At 42.8% G+C, this 16,558-nt stretch overlaps 1 protein-coding gene across 8 annotated transcripts in view; it reads left to right on the forward strand.

Moving 5' to 3' along the window:
- Positions 1 to 16,558, forward strand: part of Ntrk3 (neurotrophic receptor tyrosine kinase 3) — a 395,823-nt gene that overhangs the window by 212,694 nt on the left and 166,571 nt on the right. The window lies entirely within an intron of this gene.

Here is a 16,558-nt window from a genome sequence, read left to right on the forward strand (position 1 = left end):
TTTAGAAGGTTAGGATGGAGGCACTGGCTAGAGTGGTTCACTGAGTTACTTGTGATTTTGCCCCCTGGTGTCTGGAGCTCCAAACAACAATTGAGTGGGTTGATGAGCATCTTGTCTCCATCCTCTTTTCTCCAGGAACAGGAGGTCTAAGTTAATTGTTGTTATGGTGGCTATATATAATTTTTATTGAAACCTTAGGGAACATTGTTAATAATTAGGTTGAAACAATAATTATAAAGAAGGACTGTCCTGGGCAAAACAAGATGCATGACCACCCTCCTTTTCATGATGCATAACTGGATTGAGAGAGGAGATAGTACCTTCTTGGCAGTGTTACTTTCTTACCCGAAACCCCTTGAAGGGGTTTCGCATGTGGAAGCGAAATTTTGAGGAGAAGATATACCATAAGGTAAGAGGTTTTATGGATTGACTGGTTTAATAATCTTACTTGATCTGGAATTCAGTACAAGAATAACACCATAAAACTGATTGCAGACTCATAAAATTGAGGAAGAATGTACATTTTCCAGATGAGATGTTAGACCTTTGAATTTTCCTTTGTACCATGGCTAACTCACTTTTATAGAATCTCTCTCCATGCCTTCCATCTCACCACCCCATTTTAGGTATAGTAGTTCCCCCCTCATCTGTGGTTTCACTTGCAGTCTGAAAATACTAAATGGAAAATTCCAGAAATAAACATTTCCTAGATTTTAAATTGCACACCACTCTGAGTAGTATGATGAAATATCATACCCTCCTTCTCTATCCTGCCCAGGACATGAAACAACCCTTTGTCCAGTGTATCTGAGTTGTATACATTACCCACCTGTTAGTAACTTAGCAGCCATCTTGGTTATGAGATCGAGTGCCAAGGCATTGCAGTGCTTGTATTCAGTACTATCCATGGTTTCAGGCATCCTCTGGGATCTTGAAATGTATCCCTCAAGGATAAAGAGGGGACAATTGTACTTAGTTCAAATGTCTAATATCCTTGAAGGTATTATATACATTGCCTTTGAAAATATTTTGTCTGGTGAGGTATAGGAAGGGATGAGATGATAAAGAAACACAGACCAGTAAGTCTACATACACATGAGTTTAGTGAGCTGGGGTTAATTATTGTGGGAGTTCATAGGCATTCTGCTCAGAAGCACATATATGTAAGCATACCACATGAGGTTTCTGGCATGTTTATTAGGGTCTGGTAGTAGACAGGCATGTGACATGGTTGCCTTGCCCTGTGCCACTAAGGGGGATTCCTAGAGTACATAGCATTATGGGTATTGGCCCGGCTAGTGGAGCTGCAAGAGGAGAGCTGGGGGCAGCTGTGTAAACAGGAGCAGGTACTTCAGTATATAAAGTGCGCCATGTGGGGAAGAGATCACAGGGCTGATACGGTGCTATTTCGATTGATTTTGGTGTTGTGTTCATACCTTCACATGCTGGAAATCAATCGACCTTTCTGTCCCCTCGCCATTCCTGCTGCAGCACTGTTTGAATGAAATGCTTATATCATTTTTACAGCGTGTCTGTGGAAGGGATGAGTGAGCCAAGAGATTAACAGAGGCTACGAAGGTCCTTGCCCAACGGCTGTCCAGGTGTGTGGGGAGAAGAGGCAGCAGCCAATGTTCAAGGAGGCTCTAAGGTGACAGACCCTGAGGAAGTGGAAATAGTCTCTGGGGGCAGGAGGCAAGGCAAGGCAAGGCCTTCGGGTTGGGCAAGCACTGCTTTGCAGGGATGAAGGTGTAAACAGGTGGAGCTCAAAGCTAGTGCCTCTCAGGTGTTGCCTCACCGAGCCTGGCACACCTGTAACGTGGTCCTCATTGCAGGTGATATCTCTGTTGGTTTTTGGTGGGTCCTGCCTGTAGACCTGGGGCCTCGTTAGGGTTGGGGTTGGGTCTTTTCCTTCCTTCTCCCTAGTTTCAAGCTCAGGGCCCCGCACACCACACAGTATTAGGTGAGCACATGAGCTGGAATGGCCAATCTGGAAGGTATGGAGTGAATCTTGGACCATAATGCTCACAGAATCCACTCTCAAGGATTCTGAAGTCGACATGTTGCTGTCGCTGCCCCTGGGAGCTAAATGACTGCAGAGCGAATTCCCTACTTACCCCGCAGCCTCAGGCTCCTCTCCCTTCTCTTCTTCATTCTGGTACTGTTTCGTACCCCGTGTCTGCCACTGCTGCTTAGACTTACAGGCTGAAGTTACATAAATGGAGGATGTCACGTTGGGGGTTGAATTATGTCCTGCCGAAAGATAAATTGAGCAGGTTGCAGTGGTGCACACCTGTAATCCCAGTGACTCTGAGGGTGGAGGCAGGGGGATTGCAAGATTGAGGCCAACCTCTGCAACTTAGTGAGACCCTGCCTTAGCAAAGCCAAACAAAACAAACAAATAAACAACAACAACAAAAAAACCTCTGAGAATGTAGCTGAGTGGTATAGTGCCCCAGGGTTCAATCCCAGTATCACACACACTAAAAAAGGACCTTATTTGGAAATAAGTCTTTGTAGATAGAATTAAGATATACATTAAGGTAATACTAGAGTAGGGTGGGCCTTAATCTAATGGGACTGGTGGCCTTATATAAGGAGAGGAGACTCCGAAACAGACACACAGAGAGGGGAAGATGCCATGTGATGAGAACGGAAGGCTGGGTGATCACAAAATGGGATGCCAAGATTGCCAGATGCCAAGGAAAGCTAGGCCTGGAGGGAGTCTCTCAGGAGTCTCCGAAGGAGCACGGCCCTGCTGACCCCTTGATTGTAGACTTTAATCTCCAGAACCTTGAGAAAACAATTTTCTGTTGTTTGAAGCTGCCCAGTTTGTGGTATTTTGTTAACAGCAACCCTAGAAGTGAACACATGTATATTTGGCATAGCACTTGAACTGTGCGTAGTTTTTAATTTCTTGCTCTATTAAAGGAACTTTATTAGGGGCTCAAAAAAAAAAAAAAAATAGAGTTTCTTGCCCTTTAAGTGTTTATGATCTAGAGACTTCCAAGACCAACCGAGGAGCTTGAATTAGGATGAACAAGGAGAAGGGCCAGCGTTGACCACAGAACAAGAAACGTGCAAATGTAGAAGTTATTTCCTCACATTTTCTAAAATTGCAGTGTTTCTGATGGAAATCATAATATTGCCTATGGCCTAACTTCCACAAGTAAAATGTCAGAGGACTGCTTTGTGCCTTGTTCAAAGAAATATCCTTGCCATGGACACAGGGTGGAGGGCTCCTACTTCAGGTCCTGAGACCCAGATGTACCATCTTGGTTGGAAACAACACAGTGCTTGACAAGTACCTGGGTCTGGGAATGTGCTGACCATGATGTGCAGGTGCCAGCACCTGGTCCAGTGAGCCACAGATGAGAGGCCACAGAGTGGTCAGGAAGCACCTGTAAAGGTAACTCACACCTGCAAGGTAGGGCTACATGAGTGAGTGTACAGTTTCAGGCACTCGCAGCCCTCAGCAGAAGTACTTCCCAGGCCTTGAACTCTGTGGGAACCAACAGAAAACTCTATTTCCTTGTCCAGGGGGCTATGGAGAAATTATGGCACCAGAGTCTGTGATTTGTGGGATAGTTGGATATTCATAGGGCCAACTTTGGCCTTGCATAGGTTTTATGAGGCACATTTCCCCTTTGTCTGGGTTTATGGTGTGTTCTTTTCTTGTGTGTGCCCCACAGCTTATAAGTCACCCCTGAGTTTTTAATCTTGGGAAGGAGATTCATAATCAAAGTCGTGAAATCTCTAAGCATCTACAAAGACCCATTTTGTGGGGAGTCCTTGGAGCTCCCAGAAATGCTAACTTGGGTATTATCACCTAGGTGGGATTTTGGGAAGCAAGGTCATCCTTAATTTTTCTAGAGAAAATTTGATGTGTGCTCAAAAGAATACCAGACTAGGAGCCAGAAGAGCTGATTTCCCCTGAAGGTGTAAGAGTTTACTTTAACAACTGAGTCTCAGTTTTCTCATATATCAAGTGGGGAAGTTAGTTCCTCTTTTGAATATCTCTTGTGGTGGATTAAGTTCCTGGGCAGGAAAGGAACTTGTGAGCAATGATGTGCTTACAGATCTGAGGGTTTCCACTGCTGCCAGATGATAGGCATGAAGGTCTTCCATCCTATAAGGCTCTGTGATCTTTAACTCTTGTTACCCTCCCCCATTTGAGTTTCCTGGGAGACTCATGTCTACTCGTTAAGAATTTATTTTTATAAAGGGAAAAATAATTTTTTGTTTGATGTGAGGTGATGCAGTCTGTGCCCAGGGTATCCTTGTATGAATGCTCAGGATCTCAGGGTTTGGGAATGAGCTTACTCTCTCAGAATGGCCTGGAAGTAGCCATTGGACATCCGTGATTTTTCTCCAACTAAAACTTCAGGCCTTATTTCATCATCTTACATTTAGGGGCATTGTAGTTCAAAAGTGATTTCATTCTGGACCTCACATTGAGGCACTATAATTATGTACAATGAAGCATGTAGGGGCAAATTTAAGAATATAGACTCTGGAGTCCTACAGCTTCAGTTAGAATCATGATGCTGTCATTTACTAGCTGTGTGACCTTGGGCAGATTGCTTAACTTCCCTGATTCTGTTTATGGGCCACTCCTAGCTGAGTCACTATGAATATTGGATGAGATCACATGTACATAAAACCCAGTAGAGTGCCAGATACTCAATAAGTGCTCAGCAAGCATTAACTATTATTTTTGTGATTTGTTGCAAGAATGTTTAAGGCCATCATTCTGGAGAAGAAACTTAGGTTTGTTATAGGTGGTCATATGTCCTAGTATCATTCCACATGAGCCTAGAAATACTGTGAAAAGAGTTTTCCCCAACATATCCGGCATACTCGGACAACATGTGAGGCTTCTGCAGCTGTGGGTGACTTTCTAACTGGAATTCCATATACAAGCTGGTGCCTGTAGGACTGCAGGTTCCTCCTGAGAAGGGTTTTCTTCTCTTCAGCCTCAGTCCTCTCCATCTCATCTAACTAATCATGGCTTGCTTTAACTTAAAAGAACTTCGTGTTGAGGACTGAGGATGTAGCTTAGTGGTAGAACACTTGCCTAGCATGCGTGAGGCCCCAAATTCAATCCCCAGCATCACCACCACCACAACAGCAAAAGAACTTCATGTTGAAACCATCTGGCATCCACCAGGGGGATTTTAGATACTTCCACTTGTGCTTAGCGCTCAGAAACCTGGGCTCTCATTCTCTACATTATCAAAATGTAATATAGTTTACTTAGTGTTAAACGTGGCATGAGGGAGGGTTGAAGGGCCTGGGGACATCAAGGATCCAATATGGCAGCCCTTGCCGCAGCATGAACGCACCTACTATATCATGAACTCCAGTGACATTTCCTTCTATTTCCCATTGAGGTGCAAATTACAGGTAAACCTTTAGGAGAAATAAATACTTCTATTTTGGCACAACTTGGACCATACACTGTGGCTAGATCTGAAATTATAAATGTTGAGACTTGAAGGGCCTTGGACAAAGAAAATGAGCATTTTGTATTTCAGCCTTCTTATATATGCAACCAGAAGGGAATGATTTACTTCCTATTGATGCCTGGTATTAGTGTTTGGATATGTGGTATTTCCCTAAAAGCTCATGTGTGAGACAATGCAAGCATGTTCAGAGGTAAAATGATTAAATCATGAGAATTGTAACCGAATCAGTGGATTAATTCACCAATGTAGAGTAACTGGGAGCTGACTGTAGGCAAGTAGGGTGTGGATGGAGGAGGTGGTTCACTGTGGCTATGTCTTTGGGGGTTACATTTTGTCCCTGGTGCGTGGAACTCTTTCTTTGCCTCCTGGCTGCCATGAGCTGAGCAGCTTCCCTCCACCATGCCCTTCCACCATGATGTTCTGTCTAACTTGGGGCTATGGAGTCAACTGACCATGGACTGAATCTCTGAAACTGACCCAAAATAAATTTTTCCTCCTCTAGTTGTTCTTGTCAAGTCTTTTGGTCACGGCAATAAAAAAGCTAAAACACTTGGGATGTTCTGAAATACCACCTACACATGGAGTCTTTGGAGAAGGCTGCTCATGGGTTGTCTTTCCTCCAGGCTGCATGCATTCGTCCTCATTCTGAGCCCCCATGCTGCCAACCATGCATCTTCCTGTGGACTTTCTGTTGTCCTTGACAGCTACAACCTGGTGCCATAATTTGTGGGTCTACGGTTTCCTGAAAATCTCATGAACTTCTTTCCTAAATGAGACCCCTTGCAAATGAATGTAAGGATGTAAAGATTGGGTTGGGAAGGAGACTGGCTGACCTCTCATACCTGTCCTCTTGTCAGAAGCACAATGCTAGAAGACTGTGCAGCACAGGGCAGTGGGATAAGCCCAGTTTTTGATGTCAGATAGCGGTAGGTCTCTACTATGTATTAACTCTGTTACCTTGGGCAAACTATAAAACCTTGAGCTTCAATTTCCTCGACTGCATCACAGGGATCACAGGGGATAATAGGATCCACCCCTAGGGTTGTCATGATGATTAAGTGAGATAAGGGAAGCCAAGTATTCAGAATACCCCATTTGTCCTGCCTTCTCTTTCCTTAAGAGTGTATTCTCAGGCTGGTTGATCAGCACATCTTTTTCAGTCAGCAAGCGATACCTCTAAGCCATGAAGGCTATGAGGCATGAACAATGCCTTTGGTTCCTGGAACAGGCGGGGAGGGGATTCAAGCCAAAGAATAACACTTATTTTTTGGGAAATGATTCAGGGAGGACTTAACCCCTGAGGAGGGCATGTCTTGTTGGGCAGCCTGCAGGACCTCTTGTGCCTGAGAAGTCACAATGGGCAGTGTCTGTCTGGAAGCTGGAGGAAGCAGGGAGGGAGAGCCCAGAGGAAGCTGGTCCAGGGGCTGAAGATGGTGACTTGTCCCCAGGAATGCTCTTGAGCAACAGCCCATGTTCACTTGGCTTCTGTCCCATATCTGCCAATAAAAATTAAGAAATTGATTTTCTTTTGTTTGCCTCTGAGGACCAGGATCTTTTTATGAGACAGTAAATGGAATCCCTCTCTGAGCATGGCTGGATTTTTAATTGTGTTTGTTGTGCTTTCACTTACTCAGTTTTATGAGTTCCTGTTCCCAGATTGTTGATGTGAAGCTCTTGCCCACCAGGGACATGTCAATGTTTGATTTTTATCAGTTGGAAAAGGTTGAGGTTTTTAAAAACTCATTTTCTTAATCCAAAGGTTGGCTTGTTTGCTTCATTCTGACACATTAAAAAAGCATGAGATCCATCCAATCTTGTTTTTTTTTACTTCCCAAGTCATGTCTAGGTGGTCATGGTTTGACTCCATGTAGAACTGAAAATTGCAGCTCAACTTTAGAAGAGAGAGTGGAGGAGGTAGTTTAAGATGAATTGCATCCTTAGGAACAACACACCCATCTTTTGCACAAAGTGCTTCTTTAGGGATTTGTTGAAGATGGTGTAAAGCATGCAACTGTCTAAATGAAAAGATGAAAGTAATGTTGTTAAATATGGAGATGTGATTGACAGCACCTCACCTATCTCCATGGTTTAAAACAACAAAGCTGTATCTTGCACCACATTTTGACTGGGGTCCTCTGCTGTCAGTTGGACTCACTTGAAGACTGTGACTGGTAGACTGGGGCTTTGCCTCAACCTTCTACAAATGCCAGCACAGGAAAAGATAAATGTGACATCCTGGGTCCTAAAACTTCCATATGGAAGAGATGCATCCTTATTTCTACTCACTTCTCATTCCAGAGAAAGAGAGAGGATTTTGCCTATCTTTGGAGGTTGCAGAAAATTATAGTTCTCCCTGGTGCCTGGAAATGTGGTGAAAAACTATCATGATGAATACAGTTCCTAAAAGAGTTTTCTGAATCGGGAGGTGAGATTGTCCTTCCAACCCCTCTTTGGAAGGAAGTGTAAGGATAAAGGTAGGAGTGAGTCTCACTCCAGGGTTTTATAACTCAGCTATAGATTTTGGACTTGACCGCCAAAAGTTATCTTACATACGTTGGTCCAATCTTGAAAATCTCTGGCAATCTATCATTAGGAGCATTGGGTCAGATGTTTCATCTTCTTTATATAGGCCCATATGTTCACACCTAGCTCTGTTTGTCTAAACCATTTGGTATCAGTCATACTGTGGAGAACATGGGTAATGTGATGGGAAGAGGGAAAACTTTGTAGGCAAACGTGGCTTTAGATACAGGTTCCATCACTCCCTGGCTAAGTGATTTTTTTGGAGATGAATTAAACTAATTGGAGGATTAGTTTTCATGTTGATCAAATGAGAATAATAATAGTTTTCGAGGATCAAATGAGATCAGAACAAAATGCCCAGCAAAATGTCTGGCATACAGTAGGTGTTTAATAAATGTTACTTCATTTTTTTCCTCCCCCTTTCCTTTTGTTATAAATCACATAGATCCCAGCATCTTGGAGGATTCAAGATGTCCCTTTGGTATTTGGAGAAGAGTCACTTCTACATATTGGCTGGGCAAATTCCATAGAACTGACCAGTAACTGGATTTTCTTGGAACCACGTATCTTTTCTTCCTTCCCTTTTTCCTTTTTCTTGTTGTTCATGAGATTTTCTTTTGTTGTTGTTGTTTTCAAATCACTATTTTATTTTATTTTAATTATCTTTTTTATTTTTACATATTGCATTTTGATTCATTGTACACAATGGGGTACAACTTTTGTTTCTATGGTTGTGCATGATGTAGATTCATACCATTTGTGTAATCATACATGTACATAGGGTAGTGATGTCTGTCTCATTCCACCATTTTCATACCCCCTCCCTTTCAGTTCCCTCTATGTAATCTAAAGTTCCTCCATTCTTCTCTCACCCCCCAACCCCCACCCCATTATATATCATCATCCACTTATCAGGGAAAACATTTGGTCTTTGGTTTTTTGGGATTGGCTTATTTCACTTGGCATGGTATTCTCCAATTCCATCTCTTTATCCTCAAATGCCATAATATTATACTTCTTTATAGCTGAATAATATTCCATATATTATTAAATGTGTATATATATTAAAATGTGTATATATACCACATTTTCTTTATTAATTCATCTGTCAAAGGGCATCTAGGTTGGTTCCACAATCTAGGTATTTTGAATTGAGCTTCTATAAATATTGATGTGACTGTGTTACTATAGTATGCTAATTTTAAGTCTTTGGGTGTAAACTGAGGAGTGGGATAACTGGGTCAAAAGGTGGGTCCATTCCAAGTTTTCTGAGGATTCTCCACACTGCTTTCCAGAGTGGCTGCACCAATTTACAACTCTATCAGCAATGTAAAAGTGTGCCTTTTTCCCCACATCCTTACCAACATCTATTATTGTTTGTGTTCTTGATAATAGCCATTCTAATTGGAGTAAGGCAAATCTTAGAGTTGTTTAATTGAATTTCTCTAATTACTAGAGATGTTGAACACTTTTTCATATATTTATTAATCACCTGTAAATCTTCTTCTGTAAAGTGTCTGTCCAGTTCCTTGGCCCATTTATTGATTGGGTTCTTTGTATTTTTGGTGTAAAATTTTGTAAGTTCTTGTTGTTGCATTATAGTTATGCATAACAGTGGAATTCATTGATACACATTGATACACGCACAGAATATAACAACACAATTTGGTCATTTTTATTCCTTAGTAACTCCCCTTTCTCTCCAACCGCCCCTCCCTGTCCCTTTCCACCCTTCTACTGTTCTCCCATCTATTTTCAGGAAATTCCCCCCCCACATATTTATTTTCCTTTTTTCTCTCTAGCTTCCACATATGAGAGAAAAAGTACAACCCTCAACCTTGTGAGTTTGGCTTATTTCACTTTGCATAATGCTTTCCAGGTTCATCCATTTTCCTGCAAATGCCATAATTTCATCCTTTTTTATGACTGAATAAAACTCCATTGTGCATATATATCACATTTTCTTTATCTGTTTATCCATTAATGGACAACTAGCCTAGTTCCATAATTTGTCTATTGGGAATTGTGCTGCTATAACCATGGGTATGCAGGTATCCATACTATGCTGACTTAATTCTTTAGGATAAATATCGAGGACTGGGATAGCTGTGTCACGTGGTGGTTGTATCCCTAGTCTTTTGAGGAACCTTCTGATTTCCATGGTGGTTGTACTAATTTACCATCTTAGGGCCAAATTTCTGAGAATTGTCAGTGCTCTGTAAGTTAGAGAGTTGGTGGAATGGAGGGGATCTTAGAGACATGGGATTAAGATAGAGATTCTTAGGAAGTCCTTCCCTGATCTGAAATGGGGAGTGGGACTTGAGAAGTTGCTGCCTTTCTTGTGAACCTGACACTTTTCCTTCTTCATTTTGTGTCACTCACCCCATCCTCCACTCTCCTTTTGTGGACCCTGTGAGAAAGTTTCCCTGGAGTCACTGGAGACCTCTGCAGAGTAGTCTTGAACCTGCAGGACTTCCTGGTGACTTACAGCCCATCCCTCCCCTGAATTGACAGAGGCTCAGCCTGCCAGGGTGGAGCTCACTCGATTGCAATGAGTTCTCTTTCTAGTTTGTTATCAGAGCTGTTTTGTTTCTCTGGGAACCTAAATTCCATCATGGAATCAACCTCTAATGAAATCCGAGTCATTCCCCACTCCACAACTCCTCTTTATTTTTCCCTCTGGAAGGCGAAGAATTCTGGAAAGACCATGTAGACCATCCTGCTGGGCAAGATGCCTGTTTCCCCAGCAATACAATAGTTCTATTATAGTATGGTTGGAGTAGTAAGACCCATCACAGGTCTGAAGAAGAAGAAGAAGAAGAAGGAGGAGGAGGAGGAGGAAGAGGAGGAGGGGGAGGGGGAGGGGGAGGGGGAGGAGAGGAAGAGGAAGAGGAAGAGGAAGAGGAAGAGGAAGAAAGAAGAAGAAGAAGAAAGCAGATAGCAATTTTGGAGAAGGAAAATGTGATGTGAGCATCTGAGCAGAACTATATTCCCTGGAGGGGGTTCTCTCAAAAGCTTGAACTTACCAGAAGACTCCAAGGATGTTTCACTTTCTTTTTGTATATTAATGCTGCATAACAAAGTAATTGTGTAATTAGGAATGAATTAGCAACAGCAGCGTGGCCATTCACAAGGTGCTAGGCAGTCTGCGTGTGGAGAGCTCAGAAGAGAACAACCTTGGCTCCTTTTCCTGACCTGCCTTAGACCTTGGCAGCACCAAGAAAATAGAGACAGGCTCCCAGTAGTGTTTCCCCATTCCCCTCCTATTACTTGTCCTCTTTTGGGTATCTTAAAATATTCTTTGCTGTGATTATTAAAGTGAGAAGAAATGCTTCTTCCCAGAGGTTCCCCAGGTCTCGGATTTTGCCTGAGGTAAGTGGCATGAGATCTGATCAGAGCAGGAAAGGGGATTTGGTTCCTAGAGTGAAATCCTGCTTTCTCTGTTAATAGTTCCTAACCTCAATCAACCTAAGGGATGTGTGGAAATGTGTGTATGTATAGGATGGGAGATTGGATTTTTTAAAAAAACATTTACTTAATTTTATTTTCTTAGACTTCATTTTTAGAGCAGTTTTAGGTTCTCAGCAAAATAGAATGGAAGGTCAGAGACTTCCCATGGAGACCCTGCCCCAACACATGCAATACCAATACCAATATTCTGCACAGAATGGGCCATTTGCTATGATTGCTGAAACTGAGACTGGCTTTTTATGCCCAGGCCCAGGGACTCTAAAAACCAGGGACTGTGCCCCAATGCCAGCTATAGCTCCTTAGAGGAACACTGCTGGGCTCACACACAGGCAGGCAGGGACCAGCTGCAGGGTCTCCTTTCACATCCTTTGAAGTGCTTGATCTGTGTACTCTTTATTGACTTTTATTTAAAGGAGTGCAGTTCATGGAAGAGCAGAGGTGACTGAGAGGACCTTGGAGATTGGACAGTGGTCTGTTGGCCATGTGCTCTTTTCGGTGTGGATGTAGTTGAATAAGAATGCTCAGTAGAGCTGGGGAGGGGACAAGTGGACAAATTATCTGTAACATATCTGGGTGAGTTTAATGAGGGTACTCAGCCCCGTTCCAATTCTCAAGGATCAACACGAACATCTTTAAAAAGAGTCTTGGGGACCTGCTATTGAAGGCAGCTGCTCATGGGCAGGATGACACTCCAGAATTGACCAAGTGTTTCTTTGAACAAATGCTTTCTCTCACAGTTTGCACCTCTGGGCAAGTGGTGAGGGGTGATGGCTGTGAGCACAGGCTCTGGGACCAGGCTGTGAGTTTGAATTCTATGTCACCACTTGTTTTTGTCAACTTTTTCATCACTGTGGCCAAAATATCTGAAAAGAACAATTAGAGGAAGAAAGGTTTCTTTTGGCTCATGATTTCAGTTGTCTCAGTCCATAGATGGCCAACTCCATTGCTCTGGGTTGGAGGTGAGGGACATCATGGTGGAAGGGTGTGGCACAGTAAGGCAGTTCAGGACATGGTCAACAGGAAGCAAAGAGAGCTGTGCTCACCAGGGACAAAATATATACCCCAAAGGCTCAATTTCTGTTGATTAATGCCCCAGTTAGGTTACACCTCTCATAACATAAATTTCATCTTGGAAAATTCTTGCATTGCTTACACGTGAGCTTTTGGGGGGGGGGCACCTTACATCTAAACCATAACAATACTCCTTTGCTAGGCATAAGTCCTGGGGCAGGCTGCTGCAATGTGCCTCAATGGTCCCATGTTTAAATTGGGTTCAGTAAATGGTACTGACCTCACAAAGGCATTATAAGATTAAAGAAGCTACATTTATGAACCCAATACTGTAATAACTCAATAATAAAATCACCATGATGATCATGATTTTTTCAACTAACTCATTTCACCATAATATGACATTTTCCTCTGCCATTGTGGGATTGCTCTCATTCCTTCTCATGACTTGTGAGCCTGAGGCAGGACCCTTCTCCTGCAGTTATATCCCTGCCCCTTTCAAAATCTAGAATAATGTAAAGGAAATGCTGACTGTTTTAGATCCCGGGCTCTTGGAAATTTTTGTTGACCATTCTCCATGGACTGTGTGAGAGCTGATTTGAAGAAATAGCATCTCCCCAGGGTTGAAGTCCCAGTGTCACATCTTCCTATTCTATGTCCTTTCTTCATGTCACTGAACCAACCCTTGTCCCATGATGCTGAGGACAGAAAATGGTGGGGAGGAGTGTGCCTCCTATTGCTTGGTCTTTCTGTCTTCTTGCAGTCAATGGTCAACAAGTATGATAAAGCAAGTGCTCATGACTGTAGTACAGACTGTGAGTTATGGAGTAAGACTGCCTGGCCTGAATCTTGCCTTTGCTGCTGTGTTCTTTTTCCTGTCCCCTGAGACACCTCCTTTCTACAGGCCTGTGACCTGAGATGGCTACCCCACTATTTTTTTTTTTCTGTTTTCCCCTTTGTTTTGCTGGAGTCCTTCCTCCTGATACTTCCTAAGAAAGGAGACAAGTGATGTAAATTTTTACATATTTGAAAATACCTTTCTGTTGCCCTTACCATGTGTGTGTGCACATGTGCATATTCATATATGTATATATATTGTGTGAGGTTTCATTGCTGTAATAAAAATGCCTGGAAAAAAAAAGGAAAAGGAAACTTGAAGGAGGCCCACAGCTTCAGAAGTTTCAGTCCCTGGCCAGCTGACTTGGTTGCTTTTTGATACATAGCAAGGCCGAAATACCATGGTGAAAGAATGTGGTGGAGGAAAGCTGCTCACTTTGTGACAGCCAGGAAGGAGAGAAAGAGAGAGATGGGGACAAGAGATATGCTTTAAGGGCACACCCCAAGTGACCTACTTCCTCCACCCCAATTCCACCTCCTACAGCTTCTACCACTTCCTAAGAGTCTGTTCAATTATGAACCATGAATGGATCCATGCACTGATGATTGTGGAGCCCTCATATTCCAGTCACTTCCTCAAGCCCCCCTTCTAAATGTTGTTGCATTGAGCACCACATCAACAACACATGAGCCTTTGGGGGACATTTCATACCTAAATTGTGTGTGCGCGCGCATGCGTGCGCACCTGTGCACGTGCACGAAGACCTGCGTGTGCCATGTGTGTAGAATTTCAAGTTGAATAATCGTCTAATTGAAATTTTGAAGGAGTTACTTATTACAGAAACATTAGTAGTATCGTTAGGGAGAATTCCTTGGCCTTTCGGAGCTGTTCTTTTTGGCAGTCTAATATCAATCTGACTGCTGTTCCCATAAATGTGACCTGTCCTTCCCTCCTAGAAATGCTGAATATCTTCTCTTTATCCCCATTGTTCTGGCATTTTGGAATTTTGTTTCCTGATGTGTGTGAGTGAGAGCGTGCACTCATGCACATGTATTAATTGTGCTGGGAACTGGGTAGGTAAGTTGGGGAAATTTCCATAAGTTTCTCATTCTCCCTTCCTTATTTTCTATTCATATTCTCTCCCCTATCCCTGGAACTCCATTTAATCATATGTGTGATTTCTATATGGAATGTTAATTTTCTTTTCTTTCCTGTTTATACCTCTTTCCTCTCTAGTTCTCTGGAAGATTTTCTTGACTTATCCACTCTCTTTGACTTTTAAATTGCTGTGATCATAATTCCCGAGGATTCTTTCCTAACATCTAATTGTTCACATTTTAAGAGCTGCCTTGTTTTACAGGTGCAGTGTCTTCATTTGCCTGTCAGAGGATATTAGTATATATTTTTTAAGTCCTCTGCTCCTGAAGGTCTCTGCAGATGCTTGTCTTGTTCTCTTTCATGCTGAAGCTTTGCTGAAATACCTGTTGATCCTGCACTGTGTCTTCATATTTAGGAACTGAGCACTAGAAAGCTAATAAGAACCTGCCTTGTGTACATGGAGTGGGGACTGTATCCTCTGGCAGGCCTCACCGTGACATGGTCAGAGTGAGCTTGACTTTTCATTGAGCAATCCAAAAATGTCAATATGTGTGTGTCTCCTCCTTCTCCTCCTTGCCCCCAAGATTTAATTCAGGGAGGTTTAACCACCGAGCCACATCCTCAACCCTTTTTATTTTTTTATTTTGAGACTGGATCTTGCTAAGTTGCTTAGGGCCTCCTTAAGTTGCTGAGGCTGGCCTCAAATTTACAATCCTCCTCTCAGGCTCCAGAGTTGCTGGGATGTGTGCCACTGCGTCCAGCTGTGGGGATCTTCCTTGAGACTTTCTTTAGAGAAGCATTCTGTACTCTGCTGCATTTGAGATTGGGATTGGTAGGCTGGGCCATATACAGTTTCCATTTTGGGGGGAACAGGAGAAAATAGAGGCTCACTTTGTGTTTCATCTGAGGTCTCCCTGAGTCTTCTGGATTCAGTTTCTTTAGGAATAAATTCCAGCCTTCTTGACTCTCCTGTCCCTTTAAGAATCAAGCCTGGGTTGGGGTTGTGGCTCAGTGGCAGAACACTTGCCTAGCATGTATGAGGCACTGGGTTTGATTCTCAGCACTGCATATAAATAAATAAAATAAAGGTCCATTGACAACTGAAAAATATTAAAAAAAAAAAAAAGAACCAAGCCTGCCCAGCAAAAGTGACTTCCCCTGTAGTTCCATGAGTGTTCCCTTCTTCTAAGTCACTGTCCTTTGACTTTTCATCCTCTGCAGTTGCGAGGATGAAAGTTCTTTTCAGCTTGTCACCTCTATTCCTCTTTTCTCTTTGTGCACAAACATTTCTTGTACTCCTTTATATGTTAATGGCAAGGGAAAGCAAATAAAGACCAGTGTTAGTTTTCCCTCTTTCACTGGAAGTCACTATGAAGTTTTCTTGCAAAGTTTACAAGGTGTTTTTCGGAACTGGCTTCTCTTTGCAAGGCGAGTGATTACCACGAGTATTTGGGCAGCCACTCGTTGCTACTTTTTCACATGGTCTCCAAACACAGTCAGCCATTTGTCATGGATTGGAATAAGCCTGTCTGTGCTGACGGAGTGGAATTCAGGGTCTCGGTTTGCATTTACCAGTCTTCCATTTAGTTCTGCCTCATTGGCGCTTCACCTCGCTGTTTGATGGGAAATATTCTCTCCATAAACTTCAGTAAGATGTAATGGATTTCTGCAGTGGAAATATTGTTCAAGCCGCAAAACCAAATCACAGCAGGCACTTTGTCGAGGGACCCAGCATCTAGCAAAGCAGCCATTTAAAACGCCAGTCGTATGAAGCCACAAACAGTCACAGCTAATTCCCTTTACAGGAGTTTTATTTGTATGTATGGGAGAATCACACCACAAAAAAGAATCATTGTTCTGCCAAGACTGCTGTGTTAATTATCTTTGTCAACTTGCACTTTTGAGTAAACCTTATTCACTGGGTTTCTTCTTTGGGTTACAAAATGGCAGAGCTAGGATTGGTGGGGATGCAAATGCCATTCTTTGAAGCCATTGGGGCAACATGAATCTTTTAAGAGGGGGATAGCTGAGCCAGCTCCCAGGAGGCTAATAGCAGTGTCCCTCTTATCACTGTGAAACCTGACTCATGTTAGACCCAGGCCCACGCTGGTCTCTGCCTGTGAATGAGGGAGGTTTGTTGCACAGACTGGGG

This window comes from Sciurus carolinensis, chromosome 2 (assembly GCF_902686445.1).
Source record: "Sciurus carolinensis chromosome 2, mSciCar1.2, whole genome shotgun sequence".
In the NCBI taxonomy this organism is placed as follows: domain Eukaryota; kingdom Metazoa; phylum Chordata; class Mammalia; order Rodentia; family Sciuridae; genus Sciurus; species Sciurus carolinensis.